Consider the following 17,899-nt stretch of genomic DNA (forward strand, 5'->3'; position numbering starts at 1 on the left):
CTGGCGCCAACTTTCCACCGGAGGCAAGGTGGGGTTCAGTGTCTTGCCCAAGGACACCTGGACACATGGGCGTGCAAGGCGGGAATCGAACCTGCAATCTTATGATCATGGGTCGACCGCCCTACCGCTGCACCACGACCTATTCTATTCTATTCTGTTCTATTCTATTCTATTCCATACTGAACTGTTGACCGTGGTTTTAACCAGCAGGACTTTACTGCCATCCAGTGGCAGCAACCCGCCACAGCAGGACAATCCTTATGACTCAGCATTTAGCTGTAATATTACATCCTTACCCCTTGTGCTATCTTAGATGACCCCCCCCCCTTCCATTGAGGTGTTCTCCCTACCATGACAAAGGTGGATAAAGGTGGAAAGATTTCATGTAATCCATGGACACCAGTGAAGATCACAAATCATTGAAGAAAAAAGGTTCAGAGCACTGTCTAGTGGGTCTAGATGACCCAACTCCCAATGGTAAAGTGCCTAAGATAGCACAAGGGTTAAAGGTCTTTGGTGAGGACAGACAGTAAACAGGTGACCAGATGGTTTGATGCCGGTCACCCATAAAAGCAGTCAGGCTTAAAGAGTTGCTGTCAAGTCAGGACAGTTAGTTGACTAGTTCAGCTAAACAAGTTCTTGAGAGAGACGTTAGAAGTCCAAATGTGCTAATGTTCATTAGTGGAATCGGTTTTGTGTAGTGAGACAACAAAGGTTAAGAAAAAACTCATCAGCTGGCAGCCATACAGGATAACAACAGGAAGGAGACCATAACTTCAGCTACGACTTCAACCCTTTACACTGCAATGGAAAATGTTTTTTCTGAACTTTTAGTCATCGGTTGACTTTAAATCCATGAAAGTTCGTGTTTTTGTTCCAAACATAAAAGTAGCATGTTTTACATCAAATTCCATAGGTTTGACGTCATCAGCTATAAAAACAGAACTGATTGAAAGAATTCATTACTTGTATGAGAACTACTGGATTTTTTTTGTGTGACCGAAAATATATAAACGAGAGGAAAGGCTGAGAGCAAAGATGATGGTTTGATCACATGTAGGTCAATGCAGCTGAAGTTGTTCATGGCGACCACCATGTGAGATAAAACATGAGTATTTTCAGCATCAAGGTACATTTGGACACATTCCTACGGGGGAAATTTCAAAAGAACATGTTAAAAGACAACAGCAGTTTAATTTGTTTTCTATGCTTTCTATTTTCATCAATTCCTGAAGCTGTTACTGCACACAAAGAGGAAGACCGCAGCACAAAGGATGTCAAAGAGGATCACCAAGACCCTAACAGACCTCCATCCAGACCTAAGTGACCACACGGATCCAGGTCCTCTAGATGAAGGACAGTTTGGCTGTGACTCCATTCTAAACCCCTTTGTGGTCACGGGGCTGCTGGAGCCTATCCCGGCCACTCGATAGGCTGAGGACATCCTGGACAGGTCGGCAGTCTGTGACAGGGCCACAATCACACACTCGTGCACACACAAATCACACAATCACACCTAGGGACAAGTCAGAGTGAAGCATGTCTGTAGACTGAACAGACACAACCAAGAAGACTTGTTTCTGTTTGAGCTTTTCATGAGTCAAAGTTTCTTTGATGGAGTAAATATTTCTGGATGTTTAGCACAGACTGTGACATAACATGACCTTCAGTCAAAGGACATGTCAGATCTCCCTGAAGGACAGAAGATAGCAGTCCTGATGCTGAGTTTGATCCTCATACGTGTTTTGGGATCAGCTGCATCCTTTACATCCACCTGGAGACTGCTGCTGTTGCAGATGTTAGCGCTCTGGCCTTCTGTTTATTCCTCATATTATCCAATTGTTCCAATAAAACCACTTTATGTTAGTTGGATAAAACAGTTCAAATGAGCGACCAACAGATTACATTGAAAGGTTTCATCGTAATCCCCCGGATTGAGCAAGACGAAGGTGACAATGAAGAAACTCTGAGCGGAGGAAGAAACCTGCAGCACAAGCAGACGTCTGCTGAGAGACAAAAACGATACTGGAACCTGCCATGAGGCAAAAGAGAAGGTTAGAAACTGCAGGGATGGAGAACAGAAAGCAAACAGTTAACGACATTTCTGATGGAATATCATCTGCCACCAGAGAAGAAGAGGCATCTGGAAGCATCTGCTAAAAGTCACTGCAGCAGTGAGAGCAGGAACTCAGCCTCAGCACCAACAATAAAACTATTATTTCTATTTGTACTTTAAAAGAAGAAAAATGAGAGTAATGAAGGTAACAGTGGTCACACACTCAGCTACAGAAATATAGACACTTTACAAAAACAAAGATCATGGAAATGTGTATTCATTTGCTTAATTCCCTTTAAAATGTAACGTTCATAGAAGATAGATTCACTGTTTGATTGATTTCCAGTATTTCTTTGTTTATTTTGACATACATTGGGATTCCAGCCCATAAAAAGAGGATTTCAGAAAATCAGAACAGTGAAGAAATCACAATTTACTTCTCAGTTTCTGCAGAAAGATAAAGACAGAGATTATGATCACATCAAATAGATCAGACTGAAGTCATTTCAAAACAATATGTCCATCTTCCGTCCTTCAACGGTCTGCACAAGGGCCAGGTTCTGCTGGAAGATGAAATCTGCATCTGCATCCAGATCCTCAGCAGACGGAATCCTGGAGTCTTCTAGAACATTCTGTTGGACTGTTGCAGTGATTCTGGATTGAAGAAAGCAGAGTTTCCCAACACCAGAGCTGGACAGTGCAGCCTAAATCCTGACTGTGGAGATTTCACTCTGGACCTCCAGCAGCTCGCCAGACTTCCTCCACAGCCTCGGACCTTGATTCCCAAATGAAAGGCAGAGTTTCATCAGAAAACAGGACCTTGGACCACTGGCCAACAGTCCAGTTCTTCTTCTTGGCCCAGTTGAGGCGTTTCCTCCGTTGGTCCAGGCTCAGAGGTGTCTTGTCTCCTGAATGCGTCTGAATGTGGTGTTTTGTGAAGCTGCTCCTCCACCTCGTTCCGCTCGTTCTGGATTGTCTGCAGCTTCTTGAATCTTTTTCTTTGGATAATCTACTGAAGTTCGTCTCTTTTGCCGGAGCGTCTTCTCCTGCTACATTTAGTCCTTTGTGGTGATCTGCATGGACACAGCGTTCTGTGAACAACCAGCCTCCTTAGCTAGGAGCTTTAGTGGCTTATCCAGACTATGGAGGGATCAATGACGGTCTTCTGGATAGTTATCAAGTCTGAAGTCTTCCCCGTGTTGAACAGAACCGAGACGATTAAACCAAACTGAATCTGGGGAACCTGTGCAGGTGCTTTGAGTTTAGTAGATGATTAGTTGGGGAACATTCGTTCCTTCTTATTTTTTTTTTATTTTGTTTGTAAAAGAGACGGACGGATCTGCAGATGTCATGAAGCATCAAGGATCAAACCACAAACCTTTGAGGGTGAAGTCTGGTGGAATTAGGGGCGGAGCTTAACTGGGGACGACTTCCCTTTCAACTGGAGTTCAGACTTGTTCATGTATGCCATCATTTTGCCTTTAAGTTGATCCTTACAGGAAGTTCTGAAAGTGTTTGGATCTCGACAGCAAATGCTAAAGGACTCAATTCAAATGGATGTGGCCACCAGGGGGCAGACTTTGATCAAGACTCTACCACAAGAGACCGTAAATACAAGTTGATATTGCTTTTGTTTCTATAAATGTAAGTTCTAGAAATGCTCCTGTCCCTCCCACAGGATGCATGAAAGGATAAATGGAAGGTGTGCCCATGTAGACGAAGATCGCAGCTCTGCTTTCTCCTGCAGGATCCTGGTCAAGCTTTATGTGATGAAGCACCGCATCCTCAGGGTGGAGAAATATCAGCATCTTCTCTCAAATAAACATAGATGAATAAAAATGCCAAAGACAGAAAGACCACATAAAGAATAACTGTCATTTACAGAAAATGGGTTTGTGAAATCCACAGCAACAAATGTGAAGGTTGACCATTTCTAGAGGAAAGGTCTGTCTGCAGACACTCCTGTGATTGTGACGACCTGAAACTGCCTCCTGTGTGTGTTTTTTAGAAATGTGTGTGTCAGTTTAACATGAAAATGTTCAAAATTGGGCCAGGCTTAATAACCCAACAGCAGATTTGAGTTTTTCCTGACACAGACTGTGGTCCCTGACCATGAACATGTTTCCATCCATGTGACTCAGAAAGATAAATGTTGACATTCTTTCCTTCTAGTTGATCTGATTTTTCACCTGAATCAACTTTCCTTCAACTTGTTCTTTGGTTCATTTTTAAGCACAATAATTTCATTTACATAAATGTTTGAATGCAAATGTCAAATGTTTGTTTTCTTATAGCCACCATTAAAGAGCATCTTAATTCTGCTGAGAAAGAAGGTAGTTCTTTAATCTCATTTAGCCTGAATGTCAGTGAAGTGGGAAATATTACTAAATAATTTACTTAGTAAAGCACATTTTGGTTGTTTCTCCATAAAAAATATTTGTGACTTTTCCCCATATTTATTATTCTTTGCACCAGATTCTTGCTGTTTGCACAACTTTTTTGATGTCTTGATTTGTTGGCAGAAATGAAGAAACATCAACCTGGATCTGCTGATCTCCAGAAACTCCATGGGACTCCATTAGTTAATTATTCACAGCAGACGTTCATCGGGAGATGTGAGATGGAGAGGTAGTAACTCCAAAGACGTGTCACTTCTGTTTACCCGAGTGGACTTGTGATGAAGAGCAGCTCCTTATGGCTAAATTTGCTGAGCCATTAATCCTCTTTTAATTTAAAGAGTTTTTTCAAAAGAAACATCATTTTATTCTATTTTTCAGAAATGATAAAGCTGCGATGACTCTATTAGCCCTGTGACTCCAACATGGGTCATGAACGGATGGATGGATGGATGGATGGATGGATGAGTGAGTAGTCAAAAATCCTGCAGTTGTGTTCAAAGTGAGTCTTTTTTCCCAGTATTCTGTTATCTTCTCTGAACAGCATCAGGATGAATCCACCTCTGCTGAGATTAAACCAGAATCCGCTGCTTTCAAATGAATCCGTTTTTTCGGTTGTCGGTCACCTGTGATGGTACTCAGTGTTCTCATAACTAAGAGGAAGATCTTGATGAAGCTGAAGTGACACTGAATCTGATTGGACTGTTTGGAGTGAAATGAGCTCATTTGAAAATATCCCCCTCCGTGTCTGTCGCTGCTGTCTTTACAGGTTATTCACAGTCACCGAAAGGAGATTTCATTCAAGTAAAGACGTCCTGTTCTAAAGTTCCACCAAACATTTGCTGTTAATGCGTCACAATCTGCCTGAATGCTCATTTCCGAGGTTCCGTGAAGGCAGCGCCGCTCCTCTCTCTACAGTCCGCGTTCACTCAGAGCGAGCCGCGCCACCGCTAACTCACGCGCGGATTACCGCCAAGTTCGGTTCCGCTCACTCTCCCCGGACCGCAGGGCCACCGAACTAAGCCCGTCCAAGGTTCGGACGGGAAAATAACGAACATTTGTGGCGACCGGTCAGTGGAAGAGTGGCGTTCTGACGGGAGCGCGTGCCGTGTCCCGCGGGAGCTCTCTTTTTGGACGGGAGGGTGTCTACGGAACCCGAGCGGCACCGCTGGTTCGGTTCCATTGGGCCTGGATAGGAACCGCAGAGATCCGCGGGTTCCGGCGCGTGCGCTCCCCGGATGCGAGCTGCGATGAGGAGCGGAACCGACAGCGGAGAGGAACCACGACGAGGCGGGAAGAGCTAAGCTCCGGTCCGGTCAACGGAACCACCACGCAGGTACGCATCCACGCAGAACCGAAGCTGCCCCCTGCACCTGCCTCCACCTCCGGCTGTGGGTGGAGGCGGAGGCTCCTGTGGCTCAGACTCCTGACTGAGGAAGACTTCCCAACTTTCTCTGAGGAAGAGCAGCTCTAGCCAACAGACAACTTGATGTTCATTTCATATTTTTGATGAAGATGACTAGAATCACGTGACTCCCGCATCGGGGCCTCTCTGCTTCCCTTTGGTCCCTTTGCGGGGTTCGGGTCTGAGGGGCCCTTTTCAGTTTAAAGAAGAAAAATGCTACAAATATTTATCCGACCACAAAATGACGGCTTTGGCTCCTACCGGGGGACCCCCCCCCCACACACACACACACCAAACCCCCCCACACACCACACACACACAAACACCCAAACACCCCCCCCACACACAAACACACCACACACACAGACCCCCACACACACACACACCGGGGCTGCTAACAGTGAAGAGTTTTTGTCGCCTCTCTTCATCTTGACCGTGTTGTTTTTGCTCAAAGTTGAAACATTTCTATGATTTCACCTCATCCTGTGGGAACCAAACATTTTCTCTCATGCCTAATATCCGGCTTGCAAACAGAAACTGTGTGTGTGTGTGCGTGTGTGTGGGTGCGCGTGTGTGTGTGTGTGTGTGTCTGCTTTTACATTCCGGCACCTTTTGTCTTTCAAACACCAAACTTTATTGTCCCACCTGTGGCTTAGGAACTCCAAAGGTAAACTGGCTTTAGCAGCATGTTTTTCTCATCTCACATGATCAAGATGGTCAGAAGAGCTTCTGCTACTGATTTAGGAGGAAAGAGGAGTTTCTGATGATGATGCTAAGGAAGAGGTCTCAGAATCTGAAGATCACATTTCTGAAACAGTCTGACAGTCTCTCTGAAGAAAAGGATGAGGTTAAGCACCAGTTCCTACCAAAACGAAGACCAGCAGCCCGTGAGCAGCCAGTTCCAGGACCAGCCCATCAACAACCGTATCCGGGACCAGAACAAGTCCACTTCATGTCACGTGAAGCAATATGGCTGTGAAGAAAAGGTGAACTTGAATGGTCTTCTTGTCACAGAAGAGCCACCCTGCAGAGCTGCTGATGTCACAGGATGCAGCCAGGACCAGTTACCGTCTTTAGTAAATTCCCCATCAGTAAAAGGTTTGCAGCTCTTTGGAGTCAGTGTTTCTACCTCGTAGTTCACGTTTGTGACGTTTCCCTTTGACTCACAGCTTCTTGTGAAAAACGCTGCTATGCTGTTAAAGTTGCTTTATTTTTTCGCACCGTTCTGTCTCAGTTAGTTTGTCAAAGTCGGCATTTCTCGTCTGGTGATGCTTCTTGACATTTAACTCCCTAAAAACCATCCTGGGGATGGATGTTGACTATTCAAACACAGTTGTTTAGTGTTTCAATACAAGAAATGTCCAATTTCCACCAGCAGCCCTCATTTTCAGCCAATCGCAATCAAGAAATTCTACACACAGTTCTTGGACAGTGCTGAGGTCACAGACTATTGATTTATGAGCTCGCTGGCTGCATTTGGCCAGCGGGCCGGACTTTGGACATGCCTGTTCCAGGTTATAGCCAGAAGCCAGAAAAAGAAACGCTGAAAGTGTGTGGACCCAAATCAGACGGAAAAACACACACACAAGCGTCAGAAACACACACTCAGTGTGAAACTGGCCCTCATGTGTCATAAACAGGCCGAGTCATCGAGGAAGAAGACTTCAGACTGATTCTGTTTTTCTGTTCAACTTGTGGAAACTGGGTGGAAAAGGTCGTCTTATGATGTTTACATGACTACAAATCAATGGTTTATGGTGTTTCTAACATGTTCTTCTCATGATGGAGGACACATCAAAAGTAAATGAAGCCAAAATTTCTAAATGTTTTTTATTCAAATTGTTGTGAATCAGGAGCAGATCGGGAAAAAAACAGTTGTGATGTAGAAACTGAAATGGACGGCCAAATGCTTCCTGCTCCGCCCCTTTCTGATCATCCACTGTCAGACACATAGATCCATGTACGTCTCTGTTTTCCTGGTCTGAGCTGGAATCTGGATCAGAACTGGACGGATGGATAACTGCTCACCGTTTTTGATGCACCGCTAATGTTAGCTAGGGGCTGGCTAAGCTAGCAGGAGAGAGTGTAAACAAAGGGATCATGGGAAATAAGCACAGGCTTATTTAGTGCCAATAGTCAGAAACTCAGAAACAAATTTCTGATGAACTCCTTCTGCTCTGCAGAAACTATGTCCTAGAGCAGTGTTTTTCAACTAGTGTGCACTAGAAAAATGACACCGTTTTGGTTCCATTGTAGTGAGTGGACAGATGTGGGTGGGGCTCTGACATCCCAGGATTTCCTGAATTGTACCACATATTCGTAGATGACGTGTCTAAAATCCATTTTATTTTCTGTCATCTTCTTCTGCTGATTCTCTCTGTTGGCTTCTTCTGTCAGCCTCAGAGTTGAGGGTTCAAACACAGCGCTGTGTTTGGAACAGTGGTTTCAAATAACTGAATCAAATCCAACTCGGTGACTCTGAGTTGGACTGAATCAGGTTCAGCAGTTATCCGACCCCCCCCCAGACATGTTCTCCTGCTACAGCGAGGCTGTGGCTCCTGGTTTGGTCTTGAACATGTCTGGAGCGTCTCTGTAGCGTCTGACCATAGGAATCAAACTTGAACATTGAAGGTTCTGCTTTGGGTCGGGCTGTGGAAGTGGAGGGGCCTTGGTCCTCTGTGTCTGTTCAGCCCCACCCAGAAAGGCTTTGAGCAGTGAAAGCAGAGCTCTCTGCTGTTCAGACTGTCATTGGATCCCTCCCCTCTGGAGAGACGCTCCCGCCCTGCATCAGGTTTCGCTTCCATGAGACCTGCGTGTGAGCTCCTGGTGCTTTCTGTTGTTCAGGTAAACAAACCTGAAGGCGTGACCGCGTCCTTCCTGCCCAGCTAGTGTGCAGGGACTGCAGGGGATCAGACGTAGTGCCTTGCTCAAGGACACAGAAGTTGTCAGGGGGAAGTCGTGCAGAGGTTACTATTCAGAAAAACTAATTGTGTGAGGAGACTGGCTGATGTGATCAGATGGCTGAGGGTCATGGGGGGGGTTGTCTCCCAGGTCAGCCCCGCCCACCTGCCCCCATACCATAAACCAACGTTCTCCTGGTTCCTGGTCTCCGGTGTTTGGTTACATTTGTCTGCTCCTGTCATCCTTACATTTCCAGCCTGGTAGAGGAGGCGGAGTCAGGATGGATGATGTGGAACGAGGTCCAACTCTGCGTCCTGATTGGTTGATCAGAGCCTCACTGATGGTCTCTGGGCTCAGAAGAAGGAAGATGCGGAACGTGGAGGTGTTCTGTGAAACATTCCCAGCATGGCGGTGCTTGATGAGCCGTTTCTGCTCTGACTCCTGCTCCTGGTGTGAAGAGGAGGCCCCGCTGCGCTCTTCCTCTCTTCTCTGAAGCCGTGCAGACTGAAAGCAGAGGGGCGTGTGGACGGACCTGTTCCCCTACTCAGTGGAAATGGGATTCTGTGTACTCGGACTGCATCCAGCAGCGGTGATATCCGCTGGTCTGTGGTGACCTGACAGAGGTTTGCGTTTGCCTCTGGCGGGACGCTCTCATCAGAGCAATCAGGCATCACGCCCGTCAGAAAAGGAGGTCGTGCTCCTCTCTGGTTGTGCATGAAGAGCCAGAGGTGGAACTTGGTGGGGTTGAGGGTTTTTCTGTCTCAGAGATTCCTGTTTGCAGGTTTTACAGAGCGTCAGACTCCGATGATGATCTTTTTCAGCTGCTGGGACTCTTTAAAGCGTGTAGATCCTGAAGTTGGAGGTAAAACTGAGATTATTAGAGAAGACGGTCAGATTTAACCCTTTAGAGAATCTGCGGTTGGTTCGTTTGCAGGATCAAAGCTGCAGGGCCTCCCTGAGGTGCACATCTCGTTCTAGTGTGAGCTCCTTCACGGAGTGCAGCACGGCCCCCCGACGGATGCAGGAATCTCAGCGGTGGACTGTCTGAGCCACAGGTCTGACTTCTCTAACCACGGTGGACAGCAGACATGAATGAATCCATGAGTGGACGTTTGCGTCTCTGCTCCGAGGAATGCTGTTTTTGTCCTCTAGAGAGGCTGAAACCTCGTTCCTTCAAAGGTCTCCTTGTTTCCGTCGGTCCACGGCAGACGCGCACAAAGCCAGACGTGACCTCTGACCTCAGGCTCAAACACTGTCGCATTATGAGAGCTCCAGCATTCATTGTTCCTTTCTTTATGTTCTGCGTGTGCCGCTCCCTGCCGCCCCCCTCCCACACGCCTCCCCAGGCAGACTCTCATTCCAAGTGTGACAAATATCTGGGTTGAGGCTTGATGCAGAGCCGCAGCTCTCCGAGGACGCTGTGACGTTCCCAAAAGAGATTCCACAGCAGATTCCTTTCCCTCATAGACACGCTGCGGTCGACACGCTGATCCACAGCTGACTCTGAAGGCCCAGCAGAGCGTCTGAAGGCGCAGCTCTGCTGCTGGCGTGGTCTTGGTCAAAGCCGCAGGGTTAAACGGGGGCGCCACCATCCCAGCGGGTCTGACTTTTACTGCAGTTGTTGGTTCTGATGCTGATCCAGCCCCTAAACCTTTGCTGTAGTCCATTCACACTCTTTCCTTACACTTGGAGTTTCTCCTTCCTGAAGGTGTCCACTCTCCTCTTCCTCAGTAAAGTTTTCTGAGTTTCCTGGAGCTTCCAGAGGAGTTCACCTTCAGGGCTCTGGCCGTTTTGCTCCTTCTTTGAGTTCCTCTGACTGCAGGGGTTGACATAGCCCAGAAATTGGCTCTGGCCCACGGGGCCAGTAGTTTTTGAAAGGTACTGGCCCGTCACCGCGCACAGCGCGACCCGCCGCCGCAGGCGGCACCCAAGCGACGGACGCAGCAACTTTAGGGCATGCCCCCCCGGAAAATTTTAATATGGTGCAATTTGGTGCATTCTGGTGACATCTAGCACTTATTTCTACACTTTTCAATGACTGAAAATAGAGCATATCAAACTTAAATCTGCTCTAGTCTGTTTCAGATGTTTTGAAGAGAGCGCTGCAGTGTAGTAGGTAACACTAGTTAAGAAGTTTTCATGCTGCTTCTAATCACTGCTATATCACATTTGTTCCTAATCAATAGTTAAGAAGTTTTATTGACTTTTTTGCTCTGACTGCCTTGAGGTTCTGCTTTTTGTTACTGTTGCAAAGTTACATTTACTTTTTAGTTACTTTAGTTACTTAATTAAATTAAATAATTGAAAAATTAAATAAAATTAAATTACTGAGATCTTTTAGCTTTTGACTAGAAATACTTACTGCTTACAGTGTTGTAAAGAAAAACAGAATTAAGTACTTTGACATTTTACTGCATTTGAGTCTGAGATTCAGGTATTTGGAGCTTAAAGCTTAGTGCATACAGTTTCATCTTCAATGCATACAGTTAAATATCTTGTTGTCCATAGCACTAATTCCACCCAGTACTCAATCTAACATGTTCCTATCTATTCCTGCCATGTCTTCCACATCTCTGACATGCTTCAGTCTCTGAACACTGTTCGCTGTTGCGGAGATGCGTGCGCACCACGTGACCAAAACAATCATGGCGGACGTCAAACTTTCAAAGCGATGAAGAAGAGGTAAATCTACACGTTTTCCCAAAATATACCTTATTGAAAAAGGTGAAAAAAATGTATTAACCGTTAGATATTTTAGTGGCCCGAGCGAAAAGTGAAAAATAAAGTCTTGTGGTCCGTACTGCCCGAGGACCGGGCCAGCGGACAAATGGCTATGCCGAGCCCTGAACTGTCCTCTTCAGTCAGCTGCTGTAGACCAAATGAGTCTCTTTTATCTTGCAAATGAACTCTGGTGTGGTTCTCCTTCGTGTGATTGCAGAGTGGGTTCTGAGTAACAGAACCACAGAACAATCCAGAAGAAGCAGGAATGATGAACCTCTTTGGTGGGTAAACGTGGTGAAAGCATACGTGTGGCACTGCTGGGCCGGTCACCTCTCTCTTTCAGCAAACAGGTTTGTTGCGATGGTTCTGTTGGGGAAATGATGTCCCTGTGGAGGTCTTCCCATCCTGGAGATCCTCTGAAACTTTGAGGTGTGGCATTCCTTCAGGAGCAGCTGGAAGACGCTCTGGCTCGGACCTGCATGTAGGAAGGTTCTGAGGCTCTCATTAGGAGTTTGGTTGGTGAGCGCTGTAATGTCTGGGCCTGACCAGAACCAAGCCCGTTCCTGCATGTGCTGACGTTTGACTTTCCCCATTCAGGGCTCGACATAGCCATTTGTCCGCTGGCCCGGTCCTGTTTTTCGAGCAGTGCGGACCACAAGACTTTACTTTTCACTTGTCCGCTCGGGCCACTAAAATATTTAACGGTTTATATATTCTTATCCTTTTTCAATAAAGTAAATTTTGCGAAAACGTGTAGATTTACCTCGTCTTCATAATTTAGTTTTTCTGCTAGTCCTGTGTTCAGACTTCAAGGGTTTCTATGGGAAACCTTTGATCACTTCTCCTTCTCTCCCGCCTGCGCGCGCTCGGCTTTCACTCCCGAGCACCACGCGGCACGCGCTCACTACTTTTTTTTTTAAACTTTATTGAATGTAACAATTCAATACAAAACAATGTTAAACAGCAACAACGAAGGCACAAGCCAGTGGGTTATTATTACATTTGATTATAAATCCGACACCGTCACTGAAGAGAGACTGAAGCATGTCAGAGATGTGGAAGACATGGCAGGAATAGATAGGAATATGTTGGATGGAGTAGTGGGTATAATTAGTAGTATGGACAGCAAGATATTTAATGAATGCATTGAAGATGAAACTGTATCCACTAAGCTTTAAGCTGAATGTCAAAGAATCAAAGGCAACTCCAAATACCTGAATCTCAGACTCAAATGCAGTAGAATGTTAAACTACTTAATTTTGTTTTTCTTTACAACACTGTAAGCAGTAAGTATTTCTAGTTATCTGAATGATCTCAGTTAGACCTGCACAATATGAGGAAAACTCGCGATATGCCATATCAGAGATTAAAATTGCGATAACGATATAATTTGCGGTATATAAACAAACAGCAAAATAACCAAATAACCATTCCCAGTTTAAAAATTATACTCCAAATGACCCACGTTGACATAGGTTACAAACATCTAACATAACAGGGCTCCATCTGATTGGTCAACAATGTGAAGGCGTCCATCCGATTGGTCAAATGCATTAAGGGATTTATTTGGCAGGGCCAGTAAGTTTCAAAAACTACTGGCCCTGTGGGCCAGTGCAAATTTCTGGGCTATGTCAACCCCTGCCATGTTTACAGTAAACTCCAGCCTGTTGCTGGTTTTGTCTGTGCACAGTGAAGCGGGGGGGGGGGCTTCCTGTAGGGTTGGGCGATGTCCCCTAATTTGGCCGTTGACGATGTTTGCTGTCAACCATCGGGATGGACGATGACATCGTCGGGGGGGGGGGGTATTTTTTTTTTACATTTTTCGTTCTTATATAACTGCTATTCGTTATTTTGCTTTTTTCATTTTATTTCCCAACTAATGGTTAATCCGCGATGATCCAGTATAAACTGAGGGAAGTGACTTTAACAGAAAAAGTAACAAACAAAATAGAAAAGAAGTGTAGTCGCTCCCGCACTTAGCGGAGTGGACCGGCGGAGTGCGGATTTACAGCTTTATGTTTGATGGGAAGGGGGGGGGGGGGGGGGGGTACATGAGCGGTATGTGTGGGAGATTTAAGACTGCGATCCGTCCCGCAGCTCTAGGGGTACTAGCTACCGAACTCAGAACCGGGTCTAAACGTGTCTGAGCACAGTTCGGATCGTCAGCAGACACACAGTGGTTTGAGCATCAAAGCAGAAATGTCGCTCAGTCCTTAGAAAACATTCAAACAATCACGTGGATTTGTGTTTCCAGTCGTGTCCCGACTAAATAAAGGCTGATGTTACTCACAGGATGCAGCGCCACCCAAAGCTAATGTTGTTAGCCCGTGTTAGCATACTGCTAATCCTGGCTTCGTTCAGAAAAAGCACTGACCACACGGATTAAAATTCAAATGATGAGCGAACAGGTGTTTCATAATAACCGTAACATTATTAAAAGCATGTTTAGAAGATCATCTCGTATTTTACCGAGCTGACATGTCAATGTATATAGCCGCTCGGTGCTGTTATCGTTTTGTATTGAATTGTTACATTCAATAAAGTTTGGAAAAAAAAGCCGCTCGGCGGAAGTTGTATCCCCTTCCGGTTTTCAAACTGCGCATGTGCAAATACTGCGCATGTGCGAATGATTTATTCCGACCGAAATTGTGACCTTAGTGAACGTTTTTATATTCTGAAAACATTTTTCTGGGCCCATGTACACGGTTGGATTCTAATCCGACCATTGATCCCATCAAGATATTTTGTACATGTAACCGCGGCTTATGATGTCGACGCGCAACGTGGCGGGGGCGTGGCATCACGATGGTGGTCTCTCCATCGGGATGTCAGTCACCCATCACGATGGACGATGATATCGTCCATCGGCACAACCCTAGCTTCCTGTCAGTTTGGGTTTGGCAGGACCGGGCCTCAGAACCTGGCCAGTTCACCGTCTGAGTCCAGCTCTGCCGGGTCAACGGCTGTCTGTCTGAGGATGGCAGGATGGGCGGGGAGGGCAGTTCCAGAGCGCCACCTTCCATCAACAACCCCCACCCCTCACTGCTGAGCATCACATCAGGTGGAGACACCTGATCCAGGTGGGCGTGGCAGGGAAATCTGGAAAAACCAGCAGGACAGAGGCCCCTGTTGTTGAGTGTTTGTGAACGGGGCGGGGCTTGTTGGTCCCATCATCCTTCTGTTGCCCCCCTCCTAGGCCGGCTCAGACTATCAGGCCTTGACAGACGTCTCTGCTGATCCAGCTGCGTGTTTCTCTGTTTGACCCGTTTGGGAATGATCTCTTCTTCACGGGCTTCACTGCTGAACGGTGAAACTCGTGGGTCGGGATCATTTTCCCATCAGTCACCAACATTTAGAGGCATTTTCTCATACTGGGCTTCGGTGGTGAGTTACAGTAGAGATCTTACAGTGATGAAGGCCTCAAAAGATCAAAGATAAATGATAGAAAAGTGGTTGAAAGCAGAGGAGCCGTTGCTTTGGTCTGGGTTTGGGATCCTGCAGGCGGATCCAGATGAACGGCTTCAGGTGGTTCCTGTTGTCATGTCAGAGGTGTCTCTGCTTGGGTGGCTGAACCCCGGAGATGCTTCGCCTGCTGCTCAGCGTTTGCTTCTGTCTGCAGCACTTTGTTTCCGGCTGAAGTCCCTCATTGCTGAAGCTGGTGGGAGGTGTGGCGTCCTGAGCAGCTTTCAGTGTCGTCATTCCTTTTTAGCTTTTCCTTCAATGCAGAACTCTGTTGTGTTCTTCAGAACTGTTACTGCGTTTACTCTGGGAGTGGAGTCTGTCTGCATCAGTGAGGTAACCATCGGCCCAATTTCTGTGGATGAGTCAGGTTGATGAAGTTCCTCTTTGACTGAACCAAATCCAACCCCTGGAGGAAAACAGGCGTGCTTGGGAAGCACCTCAATAATTCAATACTAGCTGGGACTTGATGTCACATCTGCATTCAGATTCAAACAGAAGTGTAAATATCATCTGGATCTGTAGTTCTGATGTCAGGTTTAGGTCAAACCTGTAGAAAAGTTGAATGTTTCCCGACACTCAAATACAGTAGTTACTACAGTAGTTACTACAGTAGTTACTACAGTAGTTACTACAGTAGATACTACAGTAGTTACTACAGTAGATACTACAGTAGTTACTACAGTAGTTACTACAGTAGATACTACTGTAGTTACTACAGTAGATACTACTGTAGTAACTACAGTAGTATCTACTGTAGATACTACAGTAGATACTACAGTAGATACTACAGTAGTATCTACAGTAGATACTACAGTAGTATCTACAGTAGATACTACAGTAGTATCTACAGTAGATACTACAGTAGATACTACTAACTAACACTCTTGTTTGTTGGAGTTTGTTGCTTCCTAAAAGCTGCTAATGTTGGAAGTTTGGCCACAATCCCATTTCCACAGAAGGCTCTGTGAAGCATAACAAGTCCATGTGGGAGCAGATCCAGACCACCTTTCCAGACAGGTCCTGGTCTGGACCGGAGTGTCTCCATCTGCACACACGGTCTGGACTGAGAGGAACTCTGAAGTAGATGTGAGCACAGCTGGACCAGTGCACGTCTGCACGTGTGTTTTCCTCCAGGGGTTAGATTTGGTTCACTTCATGTTCGGCTGACGTGTCAAAACCAGATTCCCTGTGGAGGTCGTGACCTTTGTGTTCCTGACAGTTTTCCCTTTTTTGACTTTGATCAGGAGGAGATCTGAACATCTTCTGGTAGATCAGCCTGAAGAATTGGATCAGATGCTTGGAGGGCTGTCGGTGTTGGTTCATTTACATATCAGCGTTAAACATGTGGATATGAAAACTACCAGTTAGTACAGACAGACGGGCGGGCGGGCGGGGGCGTGGAAATGCAGCGGTTAGCGGCTCCTCTTCAGATCTCTATCTCAGGAGTTGATGTTTTCCTTTGGTTCTGGTGGACTTGGTGCTGGGAGGTTCGTCAGACTCGGTGCTCGTCTACGTTCAGCCGTGTGGTTGGAAAGACGGTGAGAGTGGCGGTGCTCTGTCCCGTCAGCGTGAGGGTGGGTGTGTTTGTGTGGCGGCGGCGTGCTCCTGCAGTCGCATGAACGTCTGCTGCTGGGCCTCATGTCATCAGGTTTAGCACATCTGCTGCAGACTTTGCTCTTGGCTGACTGTAGAGTTTTCCCTTTAGATCAACTGTGTCATGACGGAGCAGACCGTCCTCTGGAGGTTTGGAAGAGCTCCCATAATGCCTTGCTGCACAAATTCTTTAGCTTTTGGAATCTCCTCAGGCAGCCGCTGGTCTTTGAATGCAGGCAGAGGAACAGCGGCAGAACCTGCAGCAGAAGGTTGAGAACAGGTAGAACACATGCTGCCCCCCCCCCCCCCCCCCCACACACACACACACACACAGCTGCAGGACTGTGAGGAAAAGGCCTGCCAGCCTTTTGTGGGTGGAGTCACGGAGAGCAGAAACAGACGTGTTGCTTCTCATGTCATGACGCGTAGATGAACGTTTACGTTGAGCTTCCCAGAAGCAGCTATTGATCAGAATGTTTCACACGCTGGATTCCACTCGTGTTGGCGGCAGAGTCCGCCGAGCCTCGCCGCCTCTAGTCCACTCTTCCCCATGTGTGGCCCGCCCGCCGGCCGGGGCGCCGCCTCGCTTCCAACGGCCGTCTCTGCTGCGTTCATCAGCGATGTGCGGCGAGTCTGAACCATTTCTGAAGTCCAGACTGATTCATGGTAGAAGATCCTCCAGAAAAAGACTGACAGTTCTCCTTCAGGTTTTCAGAAGATACAAACTGTGCAGCATCTCTCTTTGATCATGAAATAAACAATTACTTTCTGCTCTTTGTGATCAAATAATGTCTGTTATATGCACAGTGTGTGGATGAGGGGCTCTAAAGGGTGTAGAACACGTTTAGGGTGGCTCCACTGCATCGTTGGTTTAACCTTTCTGCTCTGTGAGCGTCATCCCTGCAAATCCTTTAGCTTAAAAAGTACAAACACGACTGACGAAAGAAAAGAATCAGGTTTGTGTTTAAGTGGAAGTTTCATTCTAGAACTTAAAAGAATTCTAGAAAGTTTGTCTAACATGAACACAGTTCTTTCTCCGTTTGCATGATGGTTGGAGCAGAACGTCTGCAGGAACCTGAAGGCCTCCGTGAGGAGCAGCCGCTCCATCCTCCTCCCTCATTAACACTTCCTGAGCTGAGCTCCTGTGGCGCACACACCTCACCAGACACCAGGAGGAACCACGGCAGCAGACTCAGGCTCAGACTCAGCCCAGGAACGGCCCTTTGTGTTTGGCATGCAGCAGGAGCAGCGAGGGTCTTTCAGAACATCTCTGCTGTCCCTGAAAAGCAGAATGAGGGAGGAACGGAGGAAGGCTGAATGCTGTTGCTAGGCTCTGCAGAAACGCTCCCCAAGAGTCCGCACTGA

At 46.6% G+C, this 17,899-nt stretch overlaps 1 protein-coding gene across 5 annotated transcripts in view; it reads left to right on the top strand.

The window, feature by feature from the left end:
- Positions 1-5,354: 5,354 nt before the first annotated feature.
- LOC101174939 (rho GTPase-activating protein 32) overlaps positions 5,355-17,899 on the top strand; it is a 73,350-nt gene continuing 60,805 nt past the window's right edge. For all 5 annotated transcript variants that reach the window (XM_023962139.1, XM_023962141.1, XM_023962142.1 and 2 more), the window contains exon 1: positions 5,355-5,788. The gene's annotated coding sequence lies outside the window, so the exon portion shown is untranslated. The remainder of the gene's footprint in view (positions 5,789-17,899) is intronic.

Source organism: Oryzias latipes, chromosome 14, assembly GCF_002234675.1.
Source record: "Oryzias latipes chromosome 14, ASM223467v1".
NCBI classification, from domain to species: Eukaryota; Metazoa; Chordata; class Actinopteri; order Beloniformes; family Adrianichthyidae; genus Oryzias; species Oryzias latipes.